Source organism: Carassius gibelio, chromosome B21 (genome assembly GCF_023724105.1).
Source record: "Carassius gibelio isolate Cgi1373 ecotype wild population from Czech Republic chromosome B21, carGib1.2-hapl.c, whole genome shotgun sequence".
NCBI classification, from domain to species: Eukaryota; Metazoa; Chordata; class Actinopteri; order Cypriniformes; family Cyprinidae; genus Carassius; species Carassius gibelio.
Window position 1 is genome coordinate 836001 of NC_068416.1, and position 17360 is coordinate 853360.

Sequence of the window (17360 nt, forward strand, 5' to 3'; positions counted from 1 at the left end):
AAGTGTGTTTGACATATTGATATGCAAGGCCCAAATAACAACTCATGTGATGAACATAATCAGTTATTTTGGAAACATATTAACAAGAACATCAAGTCCAAAACCAAATGTGACAATTTTTATAAAATTTTGTCATAAGTTTATTGACTGCAGCTATGTTTGAACTTGCCAAATTATTTATTTTTTCCATTTAATTAGCAAATACAAGAAGAAAAGCATCTAGAAAAAGTTTAGCTAAAGCATTTGGCAAATGTTATCCCTACATAACAACCGGTAAAAGCTAATAACACAGGCTCATACTGGTAACATCAGTCGGCACTGTACTCTTGTTTTATTTTTATTTTCTTGGTTGAAGCTTTGCGGGTTTTTTTAGCATATAAAATATTAAAATTTGATTGCTACCAATTTGCTACGATTGTTTTGTACGCAGTAATGGATTATAATAGACCTAAAAACTGGAAAGGTTTTAAAACATTTTCATCTTAATTCTTTTTCTTTTTTTTTTTTTTTTCTTAATTATTTTGGTGAAATGTGTAATAAGTGGTTTGACTGCACTGTTTCCCTTAAACATCATTCTAGTTTGAATTTGCAACTGCAGTCTTCACTGAAGTTTTTTTCGTTTAGATATTTCAACTCAAATCAATATTTTGCATCTAATTATTTACTTATGTGACAAGTAGCCATGTAATAAGTGGGATAATGTACATCCATCCGGATGTTCTCTCATAATAAACCCCTTCAGGCTGATACAAGACCTGTTCACCCTGGGTTATTCTGAGAGAACAACTGGTTGTATGCACAGTATCCCTTCCTTATTTACTTACTGGTTATTTGTTGTGTTTCACTTATTATGTGTTTTTTCATTCATTGTATAGTTTGTTTAGCACAGTACATTGTTTTTGTATGCACTTATAAATTGGTATAGCTGTAGCTAAATAATATTGTAGGTATGTTATAAATATTTATTATATGTAAAGTTAGGAACTATAACAGCTGCACAGTACATAGACTATAATGATTGACAGCAGCAATAAGCAGCCAACCTGAATGTATTTCAGCCATGAAACTAGTTATTTAAGAAAGAAAGAAAGAAAAAAAGTTGTTCAGCAATTCAGTTCAGCTGAATACCAATCCCTAAGTGAGCCAACCTGGTCTACCAGGTAGGAGTGACCGTAACATTGCATAATCACAGGTGAAAGAAGAAACAAAACAGGAAATAAAAAATAAATAAATAAATCATTCCCACTTCAGCTGCTTTTTAGGGGGCAGAGGTAAGTTTGTTACTGTGTAATTACCAGTCTACTTGCAATGCTAAAAATAAAAATGTTTATGACTATTCTGGTTTTGAGAATGTAGTGGTTCTGTCACAATTCAAAATCATAAATGGCTACTATTTACAAAAGCACACACCTCGCCATCAAATTATGAAAAGCAGTGCAAGGGCAAAGTTACCAAATACTACTAATCTCTGCAGTAGCCTATTTACACACTGTATTGAAAAACAGTAATATAAATATGACGCAGCTTACAGTGTTTTTTTTTTTTTTTAATCTGCATGTTATACATCAGTATGCCAAAAGTAGCTTTAGATTAACACAAGCAAAAAAAAAATATTATGTACGGGGGGGGGGGGGGATTGGTGGGTGTTTGGGCTGGCGGCGGTTGCGATGGGTCGGGTATTGGTAAACATAATGACCGCTCACCGCTGTCAATGTTTTTTGTGCCTCTGATTCATGTAGTCATGTCACTCCACAAGTAGTCCAATCTTTTGTCACGATTGAAGTTCAAAGTGTACTCGCACCGTTATGAATGTGCACACACCCATGCCAATCATCTGCTCACGTGAACAGCTTCAGTTGACTGACGAAGACAGTGAACACAGATGATTCATGTAAGCAAATCCAATATATTGTCTTTCATTTTTATATACAGTTCTAGTCAAATTTAACCAATCTATTGATCATTTTTGTCATGATTCCATAACATCAATGTTGGGCTAGCTTAGCAAAGTACTGCCATTTTGGTTATTGCTTACTTCTAGCTAGAAAGCTTAGCAGCTTTTACAAGGCTCGAAATTGACATCATTTTTGTCGCATATGCTCCTGAAATTTAATCTGTGCGACCTAAAAATAAATTTGGGAGTAATGTTATATGTGCAGAACATGAGCATATCTGTTCACTAATGACACGTCCGATTTGCGAACTAATGACTCCTTTGAACCGATTCACTTTAATGAATGCTTAAACTGATCTGGGTCGAGTTTCCATATTAATGATGTATCTTAGCTCTGAAGAGCGCATTCTGTTCAAGGTTATAAACGCTCGCCGCAATTCCACACGCTTTTTCCCTAAACATTTACTTGAAATGAACATGTTCTACATGCTGCTTAAGAGTCACTGTCCATTCGCGAAATTCGTGCTGAAATACAACTTATGGAATCGTATTCTGAACGTTCAACCTAATAATCATCATCTGTTGTGGATTAGCAATCATAGAAGTCTATAATAAAGAACATACCTACAGGCGGAGGCACTGACAAAATGGCTGAACAAAAACACAACAAAAGATACCTTTCAAAAATATAGAGGGAAATAAAGATGTTATTTTTAATAGATGTAAAGGACACCATAGAAATAGTGAAAAAACAAAACATCTGGGAGGACAAAAAATCCATAGTTATTGGCTAGTTTTCGTGCAGGTCAGCAGCAAGTCATTGACAGATTTTTTTGGAATTCATCCCTATTTTGCCCAGTCTTTGAAGCACATTTTTCCCACATTACTCTTTTTTTTTTTTTTTTTTTTTGTAGTTCAATCATTTAATTTAGATGTGTATTTATATTTTTCTTCCCTTTTTAATTATTTAATTTATAAATTAATTTAAACAAAATGTGTGTAATCTGCCAGTTGTCCTGCAGGTGACCTCATAAATCTCTCTTTTTATGATGTACTTGGAGATTTACGATTAATCCAGAGCACTAGAGCACTAGATTTTCAAGTGCTACTTAAGTTACAATGCTTCTGGGAAACAAACCATAATATTAAGATCAGTCATAAGATCGTTTTTACGTACTTCTTAGGCTTCCGATGCTTTTTGGAAATGCAGCCCTGTCCAACACTGAACTCACGAGACTTCTGAATTGGTGTATAATAAATAGGTAATACTTAAAAATAATGTTCCATTTATTAAACTCTAGTTAACTACATTAGTTAACATTTACTATTAATAAACTGCACTTTATTGTAAATTTAGGCAACTAATAGGCTAAATTTTTTAAATCAACATTTATTCCTATTCCTATTCATGCTTACCTAAGTAAAATATAGAGTTGGGGTACTCGAACTTGGACTCGGACTCGAGTCCGGACTCGAGTCCAATTTTGAATGAACTCGGACTTGTCACGCACTCGGGTGAATTTGTACTCGGACTTGACACGGACTTGAACATTTTGGACTCGGAAAATATTCCGAGTACAGTCGAGTCCACGTCATGTGTAACAATAAAACCAGCATAAAATTGAAATGATAAATTAATGAATGTCTCCCCTTCTGTCATTTTACTGCACCACACCGGCAGGCAGAATTCTCATGCTTGCAGACGAAACACACGCACCACTCACTGGATATCAATGTGGATTAGTGATGGGAAGTTCGATTCTTTTCCGCGAACCGGTTCTTTCGGACGGTTTGATTCAATAAACCGGTTGAAAAAAAAAACAGTTCACCGGATACATAATCCATTGCGATGTATTTGTTATTAAATGAACTTACGTTTCGTCAGATTGCCCTTCATTCAGGCCCTCGGTTAACCCGCACTCATTACATTAGCACAAAATCAGTTCAGAATCAATCACCAAAAGAATCAGTTCGGTTCAGACGCGCTGTGAGTCAGTCGGCTTCATGCTGAATCACGAATGCGCAGTATCATCAGCTCCTCGGTTCTCGAATCGGACGCGTCCGAAAGAAACGGTTTTCGGTTCAGTGTACTGATGATCTGAAAACTGATACAACCGGTTCTTGACTCGAGAACGAGAATCGCTCAAAACCCGGGTAGGAAAATCTGACAGGGTAGGATAAAATGTCAGGACACCGGCACATGTTGCGCAGTATCATCAGCTGCTCTACTCGTGTTCATGTTCTGTTTACTACAAACTCAGTTTGTGAATCTGTCATCATTAACTATAAATACAGTACAGATATTTCATAAATCATCCCTTATTCATATTAAACATGGAGTCTTTAGAGTCTTAATCATTGTCCAACTTCCCTGAAAACCCCTTTGGCCCATACATAATCTACAATATACAGATTAGAAACATGTAGCCCTTAACAAAAAACGTATATATATATATATATATATATATATATATATATATATATATATATATATATATATATATATATATATATATATCCGTTTCTTTCGGGTATATATATATATATATATATATATATATATATATATATATATATATATTTATAGTTTTATCACACTTTCCGACGTTTAACAAAATACTTGAAAAATTACACGCATGCGCAGTATCATCAGTTCATCGGTTCTCAAATCGGACGCCTCTGAAAGAAACGGTTTTCGGTTCAGTGTACTGATGATCCGAAAACCGATGCAACCGAGTACCAAAGACAGCAGCAGCAACCAACAGATGCTGCACAGCTCAGCATTGCAGGATTTGCAAGACCAGACCTGACCAAACAAGCAATGCAACTTTATGATGCAAGGTCTCCAAGACAACAAGAAATTCATAATGTCATCATTAAGGATCTCCTCATTGGCTGCACTTTACCTCTGTCAAATGTGGGGGAGAGGCATTAAATAACTGAAATGTCATCTTTAACTGGAGGACAATATAGTGTGATACAATAATAAAATAGGTTCATTTGTATTTTCATGCACTTGTAATACAATAAAACCTTTGAAACCTTTTTTGATAGGAAACTAGTTCTGTTGACATAAAATAAAAATGTTCAATGGCAATGACTAGATGTAACAGTGGTATTTTTTTTATTACATTTTTATATTGCCATTGGTTTAATGGGTTGAAAGGTTAAAATATTAATAGAATGTAAAAATGTACAATACCAATTTATAATCTTTTTTAATTTAATTACTTTCTGGACTCGGGCGGACTCGACTCGGACTCGGCCTTTAAGGACTCGGACTTGAGTCCAACTCGGACCCTTTTGGACTCGGACTCGGACTTGGACTCGATGTTTGTGGACTTGGTCTTGACTCGTACTCGACAAAGGTGGACTCGGACCCAACTCTAGTAAAATACATTGTATTCTTACATTCCCAGCATTCATTTAGTCATGGCCAATCTTGCTCTGAACAGTCCAGATGTAAAAAACATAGATGAGGGGGTGAAGAATCAGTTTATATGTAGCTGGATGTAGGAGACTGAAACAGAAGTAGTCTAAATCAACACTCTAAAAACGGCTGGGTTATTTTTTAACCCAAAATGCTGGGTTGAGTCTGTTGGGTCATTTTGTTGGGTTATTTAATTTCTTTTTAAACACTTTTGGGTAGTTTCAATTTACCAGGTGTTGGGTTAAACCTGCTGGGTTGCGTCGCTGGGTTGTTTCAGGCCAGCGCTGGGTTATTTAACGCGCCTTGAAGATGTTTAAATCGCTCCCCAACTGTCACTTTGGAAGAACAACGGGGCAAAGCCACGGCTTTCAACTGTTTTAAGGTAAGTTTATTTAATGTTTTCAATAATAATTATTTTAAATTGGCAGAATTATAACTTTTTTTTTGCAGCAACAATACTGTTAAACGTCTACAGGCCAACATTATTTACGTTAAATGATGAACTGTTTACCTCAAACGGCCAACCTACGTTACACGACTCGCATAATCGTGTTAAGGTATCTGAGACGACAGATTAATAAAATTTTATTAAGTTTCAGACAGTGACTGATGGCTGAAATATGCGAATACCTGTGAAAATAGAGGAAAAAGTAGTTTCTGACACTGAAAAGCGAATTTGATATTTAAGTGAGTCAAATGAGTTCAAAAAGTGAATACGACTTTCTGCTCTAATGTAAACGCCTGCAGTTGTCCATATCGACATGTAAATCATACAAATTACGTACAATATAGTCGGACCGCAGGTCTAAAAGAACCGACGACCCAGTTCAAGTAAACCGGTTCAGTAATTCTCGAACAAAGTGATTCCCGGAAAAGAATCGACGTCTCAGGGCATTTCAAAGTGGCCGCGTTAGTGAAGTGATTTGATGCTTTTGTGGTTTATAAAGTCTTTTTACATACAAATTATAATTCAAAATGTGTTTTTTTCCTGTCAGAAAAGCGCATGGATACATTTGTGAGAGAAAAACTCGTCGAGTGCAGTCTTATTGAGGCGTCTAACGGTAAGTTCGTGTTTATTATACATTTTACATAATTGTTTGTCTGTGATAATCAACTAACGTTAACCCTCACGTAACTTAAAGGGACAGTGAGTAGGAATTACTCCCATCTAGTGGTGAAATTGTATTTTGCATTCAAACTAATTTTGCTCTCCAGCGCCTCGCTTTTTCAAATGCGCGTTGCATCTACGGTAGGCGATATGTACCAAAAAGCTTTGACAGGATGTCTTCTAATAGCACTTCGTCGAGTTTTCCTTCAGGTGAACAGGTGTGTTATTTCAAACAAACTGCAACATGACAACTAACAAACGAATGTTACAGTATGAATTACTGACTGTGGAAAACATGAAATATTGTAATTAGTAGTTATGTCTTCTTTATTCGTTATATTTTCTGAATTATATGCATTGTTAGATATAAAAAAATATTATAATATAGATTGTAACACTGACTTACCTGTCGAGAAGAAAACTGGCCTCTTCAGCGTCTCTTTTGAAATCTTTATCAAGCATTAGCTCTTTCCACCTAGAAAAAGCTTTCCCAACATTGACTCTTATTTTCTGTAATCTACGGTCACGTTTCCTTTTACGTTCTATTTTTGACTGTTTTGGCGACTATGTTTTCTTCTCCTGTGGCGCGGCATATGTATGGTCCATAATAAGAATGCAATCCAGACTTTTAAACTTGCCGGTGCAGTTTCAAGCGCCTCTCACTGATCTGCACCTGCGTTTCTGGCTCTGACCGAAAACGCGCTGTGGAAACGCGTTGGCTTAGTACTTTTTGTCCCTCTCTGCTATTATAGTTTTGCAAGATGGCGGAACTACATGGAAGCCTCCGTCGACCTACCCGTCCCATGTATATAAAGATAATAAATTATTCATTTACAAGGATTAGTTTAAACATTGGCATAGGTATTTGTACACCATTGAGGGCATATTTATGAATAAAAATATTGATTTTAGATAATAAAATACCTAAAAAGTTACTTATTGTCCCTTTAAACGCACATATATTTTTATTTTGTGCTATAGTTAAAGCTGCACCAGAATGTACCTAATTTATGAGCGTAAACATCATATATTAATTTTCCAGATCGTGTTTTTGACTTGTCCTTATCACTTTGGTACATCTATAAGTTTTTATATATTGACTGTTTTACCTACGTGACTTGTCATAGAAATGTCTGTGTGCGCGCATGCAGTGTGATCTCCCTTATCTGTGCCAGTGACTGTGTGTGTTTGATATAGCCAGCATATTAACATAAAACTGTGATTTATAATGACTGGAACATCCCATTGATTAGACAGTTTGAAAGCACACCTTTCAGCCAATCACTATATCATACTCTGCTTCTGTAGACCAACTCATAGGTGAATTTAACTCATAATCATGATGGGTCAATTTCATGATTAACTTCACACAGTTTATTGAACTGAATCACTGTTATTAAAACAATTTGTATTTTTTCTTTTTTTTTAACTTTATTTTAAATGTTGGAACAAACATGGAATTCCTTAACTGAACAGAGTCCACAAAACCCCATCCAATTGTGGCGATTTAAAAATGACAGCAGATCTCTCAGGCATTGATCATAATCAATGGACAGGTAAGGATATTCTGGACTATTTTCAAAAGGAATTGCAAATTGTATATTTAATTGTATTTTTCCACATGTGGACATATACATTGTGAAATAGTCCAAACTCAATTGAAAAGCATTTGTATTTCAGATGCCTTACACAGAAAGCTGTCAATTTGTGTCAAGGGTGGGACTATACTATGGGGCGTGTTTGTATTGGGAGATATTTTGTAGTTTTTACCCCAAATCTCTCACTGTTTGCACTCTGATGCACGTCAGCAAACAACATTGCAGTTCTACTCTTATTTACCTAGTTGCATCTTACCCTGTATTTTATTCCTCCGGTGAAAAGCATTTGGTTAATGGTGAATATTGACCAATAGTACCATGTGGCTCTAACAGTTAGCAGGGGATAGTAGCTGCATTTGGGGTAAAAATGTGTGAGGTGCCAAGAATATAGGGAGATCCGGGTTGCACTGTCTGTTCTTTATCACACATCTCTTGGAGCGGCAGCTGCCTTTAGTAGTGCCTTAACCTCCATTGTTCAAAGCATTTTGCACAGTTGTCTTTGAGTGACATCACCTCCCAATACAAACACTCTCCATAGTATGGTCCCACCTCTGACAAAAATTGACAGTTTTCAATGTGAGGCATTGGAAATTGAGATGCTAAAGATTCCATTTGAGTTTTGGCAGGTAACATGTGCGACACAGTGAAAAAACAGACATGGTAATTCATAAAACCTCATGTACTTGTTCTTATGTTGCATCTATGCTAACATTAGTCTGTTTCTCTCTTATTCCAAGGTCACCGTAGCCACCCGTATCCAGTACGTATCCAGACCAGATGGACATCATCATCTAGAAAGGACCTCTACATCCCTGAAAGACAGCGGAGACCAGGACAACTAGAGCCCCAGATACAGATCCCCTGTAAAGACCTTGTCTCAGAGGAGCACCAGGACAAGACCACAGGAAACAGATGATTCTTCTGCACAATCTGACTTTGCTGCAGCCTGCAATTGAACTACTGGTTTCGTCTGGTCAGAGGAGAACTGGCCCCCCAACTGAGCCTTGTTTCTCCCAAGGATTTTTCTCCATTCTGTCACCGATGGAGTTTTGGTTCCTTGTTTTTCTTTAGTTGGGGACAATTAATATCAAGCGATATCATCCACTTGATTGCACAGAGGGACGATACATCACTGAATCAATGACGAACTGACTTTAACTGAAAACTGAGTGTTTACTTTTGTCCCTTTGCATTATTACACACTATTTTCCTATTTAATACTGTTAAGCTGCTATGATGCAGTATTTGATCAATATGACAGGCTTATTACTCATAATACATGGAAAATACAGCTACAAACTGACTTTGTTTTTCCATTTGAAATTTGGCAGTCACTGTGCATTCATGAAAACTGAAACCGTAATTTTTGTTCAGTGTTTTTGAAACAGTGTTTTTGTTCAAGATTTGCAATTGTGTTTGGATTGTCACAATTTGTCACATGTGGAAAACGCAATTGAAAATATAATTAGCAATTCCTTTTGAAAATTGTCCTTCCATAGACAGGCTCTATAATGGAGTACACTGCTCTCAGGTGTAGATCTTTGCTTCAGAGCTTAAGTGTTTGACAATATTTCACCCAAAAATGAAAATTGTCACTAATTATTCACCCTGGTCTGAAAGCTCTCGAATATCAACGAAAATATCTTAACTTGTGTTCTGAAGATGAACGAAGGGCTTACGGGTTTGTAACGACATGAAGTTGAGTAATAAATGACAGAATTTTCATTTTTGGGTGAACTATATGTTGAACTACCCTAAGCAGTGCACATCTACCTACGTAGGAGTCTTTATATACTTGATATAAATTTAAGGACATCTTTAAATGATTTTACATTTAAATTTAAAGAATGTTAATTGTCAATGTCATTTCACTGTGTATTTAAATAGCTAAAAATCTCAAAATGTAATAGTTAAACAGCTAGACACAGGTCATTCAGAAATAATTTTCTTATTTATTGCAACTGTATTTCTGTGATTTTTATTTATTTATTTTGCATTTGCTGGAAACAAAAAAGGGAAAATTCCATGTTGTTTGTCATTGGTACAAATTTTTGAATGTCAGATGGCATTAAAAATATTTTTTAACAGTCTAAATAACCTGTATTCTTCATTATTTATTAATCCATGATTGCTTTGTTAAGCAAAAGTGAAATTATGAGAATAACCCAGCAAGAATAACCCAGAATCATAAAAATGCAAACCCACAAATGGTAAAAATGACTCTATCTTGGGTTTTCTCAATAACCCAGTGTAAATTAAAATATGTAAACCAGCATGCTGGGTTACTTTAATCCGGCACGTGTTCTGTCCAATATTTACCCAGTGCTGGGTTGCCAATTGGGTTATTTTTAACCCAGCCATTTTTAGAGTGAATGTACACTGTTTTGTAGGGATGCACCGAAATGTAAATTCTTGGCCGAAACCGAAAACCGAAAAAGAGAAAACCAAGGCCGAAAACCGAAACCGAAACACCGAAAGAAATTATGCCAATTATTAGTACCATTGCATTAATTGCTTTGACCGTGTACTAACTTTACTAAAATAGAGACATTGCAATTGCATAAATTAATATTAAAGTTTCAAAGATAATTACAATAACATAACTTATTAAAACAAAAAAAAATACATAAAAATACATAATTACAAATGATGCAAATATTTATTAAGCACATTGCAACAATGCACAGTATAAAATAAAATTCAAACTAAAAATTTATCCCATTCGTGTATATTTAATAATAATGTACAGGCCTACTGGCCTGCAGAAAGGTTTTAAAATGAACAGTTCTCTCATAAAAACAAAGTGCATTTAGGTGAAGTGTATTTGAAAATTTTCTATGTAGGACTAGAAAGTGCATTACTTCTCCAGTAGGCAAGACTGTTATCACTTCTGGGGATGGGGACTTCAGACAGATAACCATCTAGCTGTTGAGCAGTTGAGCTTGTCATCTGCCTGACATTTGAGAAATATTTGAGAGAGTGTATTTAAATAGGGCCAGGGCATAAATAAACATTTTTATCAAATTAAAGCAGAAATCTAGCAGAAAATCTAGCATAAATATGGCTACAATCTGATTTTATGTATGTATATATGTTTGTGTGTGTGTGTGTATATATATATATATATATATATATATATATATATATATATATATATATATATATAGTAGCCTAAGAACAAAATAGCCAATGTATTATTATTATTTGAGGCACTTTCTTGCAGAATTCCACTGAACATATCAGACAACGAGGGTGCATGCCACTCATCTGGTGCAGAGACCAGTCTTTTTTTCTGCCCTCTGATCTCAGTCTCCTGCGCTTAGCGCTTCTCTTTCTCCACGCGGGTTCTCCGCATCCAGCGCGGCCTGGATCATTTCTCGTGCGCGCTGCCTTATTTCCGCATTCCAAGTAATGGTCTTTATGACGCGGATCAAGCACATTCGCGATGAAGTGCAGAGGATCCGAAAAGATCTCAGTGAGACGTGTGCTAACAGACTCTATAAGACTGTACTTTTCTTTGTTTTTACTTCGTGGTCCGTCTTAATCTCTTTGTTAGGAGACGTTTTAGTGCTGCGAATAAAGGAATACGAAGAGAGAGATTGTTCTCACTGGTGTTAAGTGAATGTCGCGTGGAGCTCGTGGTCTGCGCTATGCAGGTGCACGTGCATGTCGCGGTTTCTGTTTGCGTCATCACAACATTTCGGCCGTGTTGTTTCGGTGATAAAAGTCTATAGGCCAAAAACCGAAAAGGCCATTTTCGGCCGAAAATTTTAGGTGGCCGAAATTTCGGTGCATCCCTACTGTTTTGCACTGCTTGCAATGTTTTCAGTAAATGTATATAAATTATGTCACTGTGTGTGTGGGGGGGGGGGGGGGGGGGCTGTTGCCGTGTCATGTTAAGTGCACTGTATAGTTTCCTGATTTTTTTTCCTTTGCCAATCACACCTATGAAATTCCTGCTTTCAGCTGGTCATTTTCAGAAACCTAAATATTTTTGTTACTGTGTAGGAACACAGGACATTTTTTGAAGTCTAAATATACCTTCTGCTGTTCATATCTTAAGCAGTGGTAACAGCATGACTCTTGTAGGTGTAGGCAGTGCCATTTTAGCTAAGATTATAACTAAAGCTAAAATAAAAGAAGAGGGGGAAAGAAGCACACATTACTGTGGATACCATTCAAAGAATGTTATCCAAGAGATAAAAATCAAAGGGCTGTCTGAGTCTCTTGGTCTTCCCACAGAAGTTTCTGGACAGGTGGGGTTGATACTACCTCTTCAGTATGACTGGAGGGCTTGTGTACTGATTTTACACAGACAGTCCACCACTCACGAGGCACTGATACTAGAACAGTGTGTGTAGTGATGAGTCATTCTGACTAAAAATTGACATACAGACTGCATTGTATTACATTGTTACAAAGAGGTTATTACATTAATAATAGTTGATGGCAGGCAGATGAATATTCCACCACTCCTTAGGTGTACATGATGTTTCTTAGCTGGAGTGAATTATTCCCCTTATACTATGGAGTTGTGATGGATCATCAGTTTAGCTTCAAAGACCATATGGCTACAACAACCTGGTCTTGCAAATTTGCCTTATACAACATTAGGAAGATTAGACCCTCCCTGTCAGAGCAAGCCACCCAACTTCTTGTCCAAACTTTTGTTCTTTCCAGACTGGACTATTGTAATGCTCTCCTGGCGGGCCTTCATGCATATACTATCAAAACTCTGCAACTGATCCAGAATGCTCATCTTTAATGAGCCAAAAACAGCTCTCATTACTCCTCTCCTCATCAGGTTACACTGGCTACCAGTAGCTGCTTGGATCAAATTCGAGGTACTGATGCTTGCCTTCAAGACGACCACTGGCACGGCACCAACATACCTAAGCTTACTAGTTCAATCTTATGTGCCCTCCAGAAGTTTGCGCTCTGCAAGTGAAGGTTAAAAAAATCACTCTCACTGACCTTTTCCTGGACTGTGCCCAGTTGGTGGAATGACCTCCAAATCTCAGTTTGAACAGCGAGTCTTTACTCATGTTCAAAAAACATCTTAAGGCTCATCTTTTTCTCCAGCACTTAACCAACTAATACTAGTACTTACCTTTTCTAATCTATCATATTCTTAAAAAAAAAAAAAAAGAGAGAGAAAAAAAACCTGGCTACGTGTTCTGTACTATACTAACTGAGACTTGTCATGGCACTGTTGTTGTTCTCATGTTGATCTGATTACTTCTATTGTTCTCATTTGTATGTCACTTTGGATAAAAGCGTCTGCTGAATGATTAAATGTAAATCAAGAACTGTGCTATTGCCACATCACTACTGAGAACCGTCAAAAGTAGCTTTTCAGATTAATTGGTTTGGTGGGTTTTGGTTCTTTTGCTGTAGTTGTAAGAACCTTCAAAATGACTGAAATTATTTGGTGATGTGAAATGGAATTTTATTGAGAATTGTGGTTAGGGTTGAATGACTTCTGATTTTTTTTAAGGTGACTTTTATGTGATGAAAGTCGAGTCAAATTTGACTTAGCACTGATGACGTCATTAGTGAACGAATAAGTCTGGAGCTGTGACAAACTCCTTATATGCTTGAACTCAATTTTATTGAGAAATCACAGAACAGTGTTGACAATACATTTCCGTGCTGAATTATTCTGTGTGCATGTGATCTGTGAGTAATGTACAAGCTACTGTAGCTGATGTGTGGATGGTACAACGCAGCCATACATTAGATTAGAATGGCGGATAACTTACCTCTACAATAAGCTGTTTAAAATGTGCATTCTCCCATTCATTTTCGAGCATCCGGTAATATAATCACACATCTTATGGATCACTTTCAGAGTATACATTTATTTGTCATTTTAACAGTTTGGAAATGGAGCGTTTGTGGAAGACCTTCAAATGTATTTTTATCCTATTGAGCACTCTATAGGACCAGCGACTAGTCAATGTCCAGCTTAATGAATCATGGCAGAGCATTGAAGTTAACTAGACGACTAGTCAATTAGTCGATGCAACCCTAACTGTGAAGACCTACCTGGAATTACTGTAAGTGTTTTTCCTGGAAAATAGTTGTGCACATTAGTAACATGTTTGTCAACAAATCAGATTCAATTCAGAAGAATTCAACAGCCCTGTAGTTTAAATGCTAATAAATTACATATTACTGTTAAATATATTTAATAAATAGTACTGTTCAGATGACTTAACTGAGGGTTCATCGTATTGTTTTTAGTAATACTTATCACAGACATTGCATGATAATATACTACACATTACTGTAGCATATGAATAAAGCAGTCCTGTTCAAGCAAGTTAACTGGGTTTTCATATTTTGTTATTAGTTTTATTGTCAGGCTAAATAATGACTTTATATAGTCTTCATAATTTTTGCTTTTGCATTTATATTATGCACAAAATAAGTTACAAACTATCAAAGGCAAATATAAAATACCCATTTTTATCTAACCACTGAATCACACATGGATGAAATGAATGAATGTATGTATAAATTAATTAATGAATTCAATGGAAGTCAATGCAAATTTAAACTGTTTGATTCCCATCATGCTTCAAATGGATATTCTAGCACTTCTCTACATTTTAACACTTAAGACAATTTAAGTGACAAAGGTACAGTATTAATACAAATGATTCATATAATTTAAGAGGCCATGTCATTTAATCAAAATGTTGAAATAACTGAAATACTCCATTGAGGAAGGCTAGAGATTTTTGCTGTGCATGCAGTATTCACCTGAGAAATACTGAGTTGACAATTTTATAATTACTTTAGTTTGCAATATGAAACACTCCGGAGTAAAAATCCTGTTGAAAAGTGAGTGAGGTGACTGACCTCTGGGATACACATCAAACAGCACATCCATACTATGTGCAAACACTCATAAACACACACCTCCTTACACAGGCCATTACCACCTAACCAACTTGTCTGAAGCAGCAAATAACATGTCAGAATTCCCTATGTGGCCACCATATTTACAGCATTAGAGCCCGGCACACTCTAATGATGTGTTTTATCTCCTTGCTTTTATGGCTGACATCTCCCTGACACACACAGATATAGACACACACCTACCCGATGCTTTTCATGCATCTTATCTGATCAGCAATAGTAGGCACTTGAGTTGACCTTTTGATGGTGGATGTTTGACCTTGGATTTCCTTGTCACTCAGCCCTTGATTCTTCAGGAAAAAGTCTATGTTTATCAGAATCTCATTTAGACAGAGTAAAAAATATAATGCCTGCCCAGGCCAAAACTCATCAGTCAGAGGGAGACAGGGTGAGAGGTGATGGCTTGCAGAGCTGTCTCTCTGACCTAGACTTATTTAGAGAATGGGGGTGGGGATTACTGGTCATTCTAGGGATGGGGAACAATGGTCAGTTAATCAACTAGTTATACTAGTTATCCAACGACTAACCCCCTACACACACATATATATATATATATATATATATATATATATATATATATATATATGTGTGTGTGTGTGTGTGTGTGTGTGTGTGTGTGTGTGTGTGTGTGTGTGTGTGTGTCTCATTTGCTTACAGAATATAACAGCATTTTTATGTAAGGCAAAATTAAAAACATTTGATTCCAACAAGCTAAAAATAGAGTGAGCAGCATACACCTCAAAATTATCAACTTGTTGATGAGGTAAACAACTCTGAGCATTACAACATACTCTCTAAGCCCAACTCTACAATTACCAAAATCTACTGGAGCCTCTCAACCATTTTCCAGCAAAGATCACATACTGACATGCAAATCCACAATATTTTAATTAATTTCCTTTCAAACACTTACCACTCAAGCCTAGAAAGTTTACAAATGAAACAAACTAACTTTCAAGCAATGTTAAGTTCCCTACCTTTTGATGTTTTGTGTATTAAATTCCTGGTCTTGGAGATCTTGATGGAGTTTACTGCCTGAATGGCTATTTTTAGCATTTCCTTCCTAAACCGTATTTGGTGGTCTCCACCTCCGCATACTAATTTAACAGGCATGACAACAGTGTAAAGCTGGACTCAGCTGTCTGAAGTTATCACCATGCTTGAGTGTACAGCCAGGCTTCCTGACTGGGCCAATAGACTATTTAAAGGCGCTTATTATGAAACATGGCTCATTTTGCCAATAGAGATGCTTCCTAGCTAAAACCATTCTGCCAAAAGATGCAGTAATAATATAAATATACTAGAGCTCTGTATTAATGTATGACAGCGCTGGATTAATAGTACTCAAAAAATAGCTAGGTTTGGCCCTAAACCCTAACTCTGAGTATAAGCAATAGTGCTAGAGTCTTCTTTAACTTAAGCAAATTTTACAGAATGTCCAATACTGTGTTTGTGTGTGTGTGTGCACGCGCATGCGTGTATGCATGTGTATGAGTGAAAAAACAATCTGAATATTTTGAAAATGTTTTTGTTTTAGTGAAAGTGACGAAAGTGAAAGTGACGTGACATTCAGCCAAGTATGGTGACCCATACTCAGAATTTGTGCTCTGCATTTAACCCATCCGAAGTGCACACACACAGTGCAGTGAACACACACACACACTGTGAACACACACCCGGAGCAGTGGGCAGCCATTTATGCTGCGGCGCCCGGGGAGCAGTTGGTGGTTCAATGCCTTGCTCAGGGGCACCTAGGTCGTGGTATTGAGGGTGGAGAGAGAACTGTACATGCACTCCACCCTTCAATTGGGAGTCCGACTCTCTTACCATTAGGCCACGACTTCCCCTTTTTAATTTTGCTGATAAGAGCTTTCAGCTCATGAAAATAAAAATAAAATCCAGTATCTTAAAACATTAGAATATTCACATTTGAGTTTCATTAAATGACCATCCATACAGTATACATTTCAATTATCTCTTGTTCTTTGTAACTGCAATACTGGGGAAAGACTGCTGACTTGGCAATGGTCCAGAAGGCAATCATTGACACCCTCCACAAAGAGAGTAGGTCACAGAAGGCCATTTCTGAAAGGTGTGGTTGTTCACAGAGTGCTGTATCAAGGCATATTAAATGCAAAGTTTACTGGAAGGATGAAATTGGGAAGGAAAAGGTGTACAAGCAACAGGGATGACCACAAGCTTGAGAATACTGTAAAGCAAAGCCATTTTAAACATGTGGAAGAACTTCAAAAGGAGTGAACTGACGCTGAAGCCAGTTCATCAAGGGTCACCACGCTCAGATGTCTTCGGGAAAAGGGCTACCAAGACACTTCTGAAACAATACTTGATTGGCCAGCCAACATGCCTGACCTGAACTCCATATGTAATCCATGGGATAATTTT

At 36.7% G+C, this 17360-nt stretch overlaps 1 protein-coding gene across 1 annotated transcript in view; it reads right to left on the reverse strand.

Annotated features, from left to right (window-relative positions):
- The window catches only part of sgcd (sarcoglycan, delta (dystrophin-associated glycoprotein)), a 469726-nt gene extending 453672 nt beyond the window's left edge, over positions 1 to 16054 (reverse strand). Inside the window, exon 1 of the mRNA XM_052588189.1 lies at positions 15935 to 16054. The gene's annotated coding sequence lies outside the window, so the exon portion shown is untranslated. The remainder of the gene's footprint in view (positions 1 to 15934) is intronic.
- Between the last annotated feature and the right edge of the window lie 1306 nt (positions 16055 to 17360).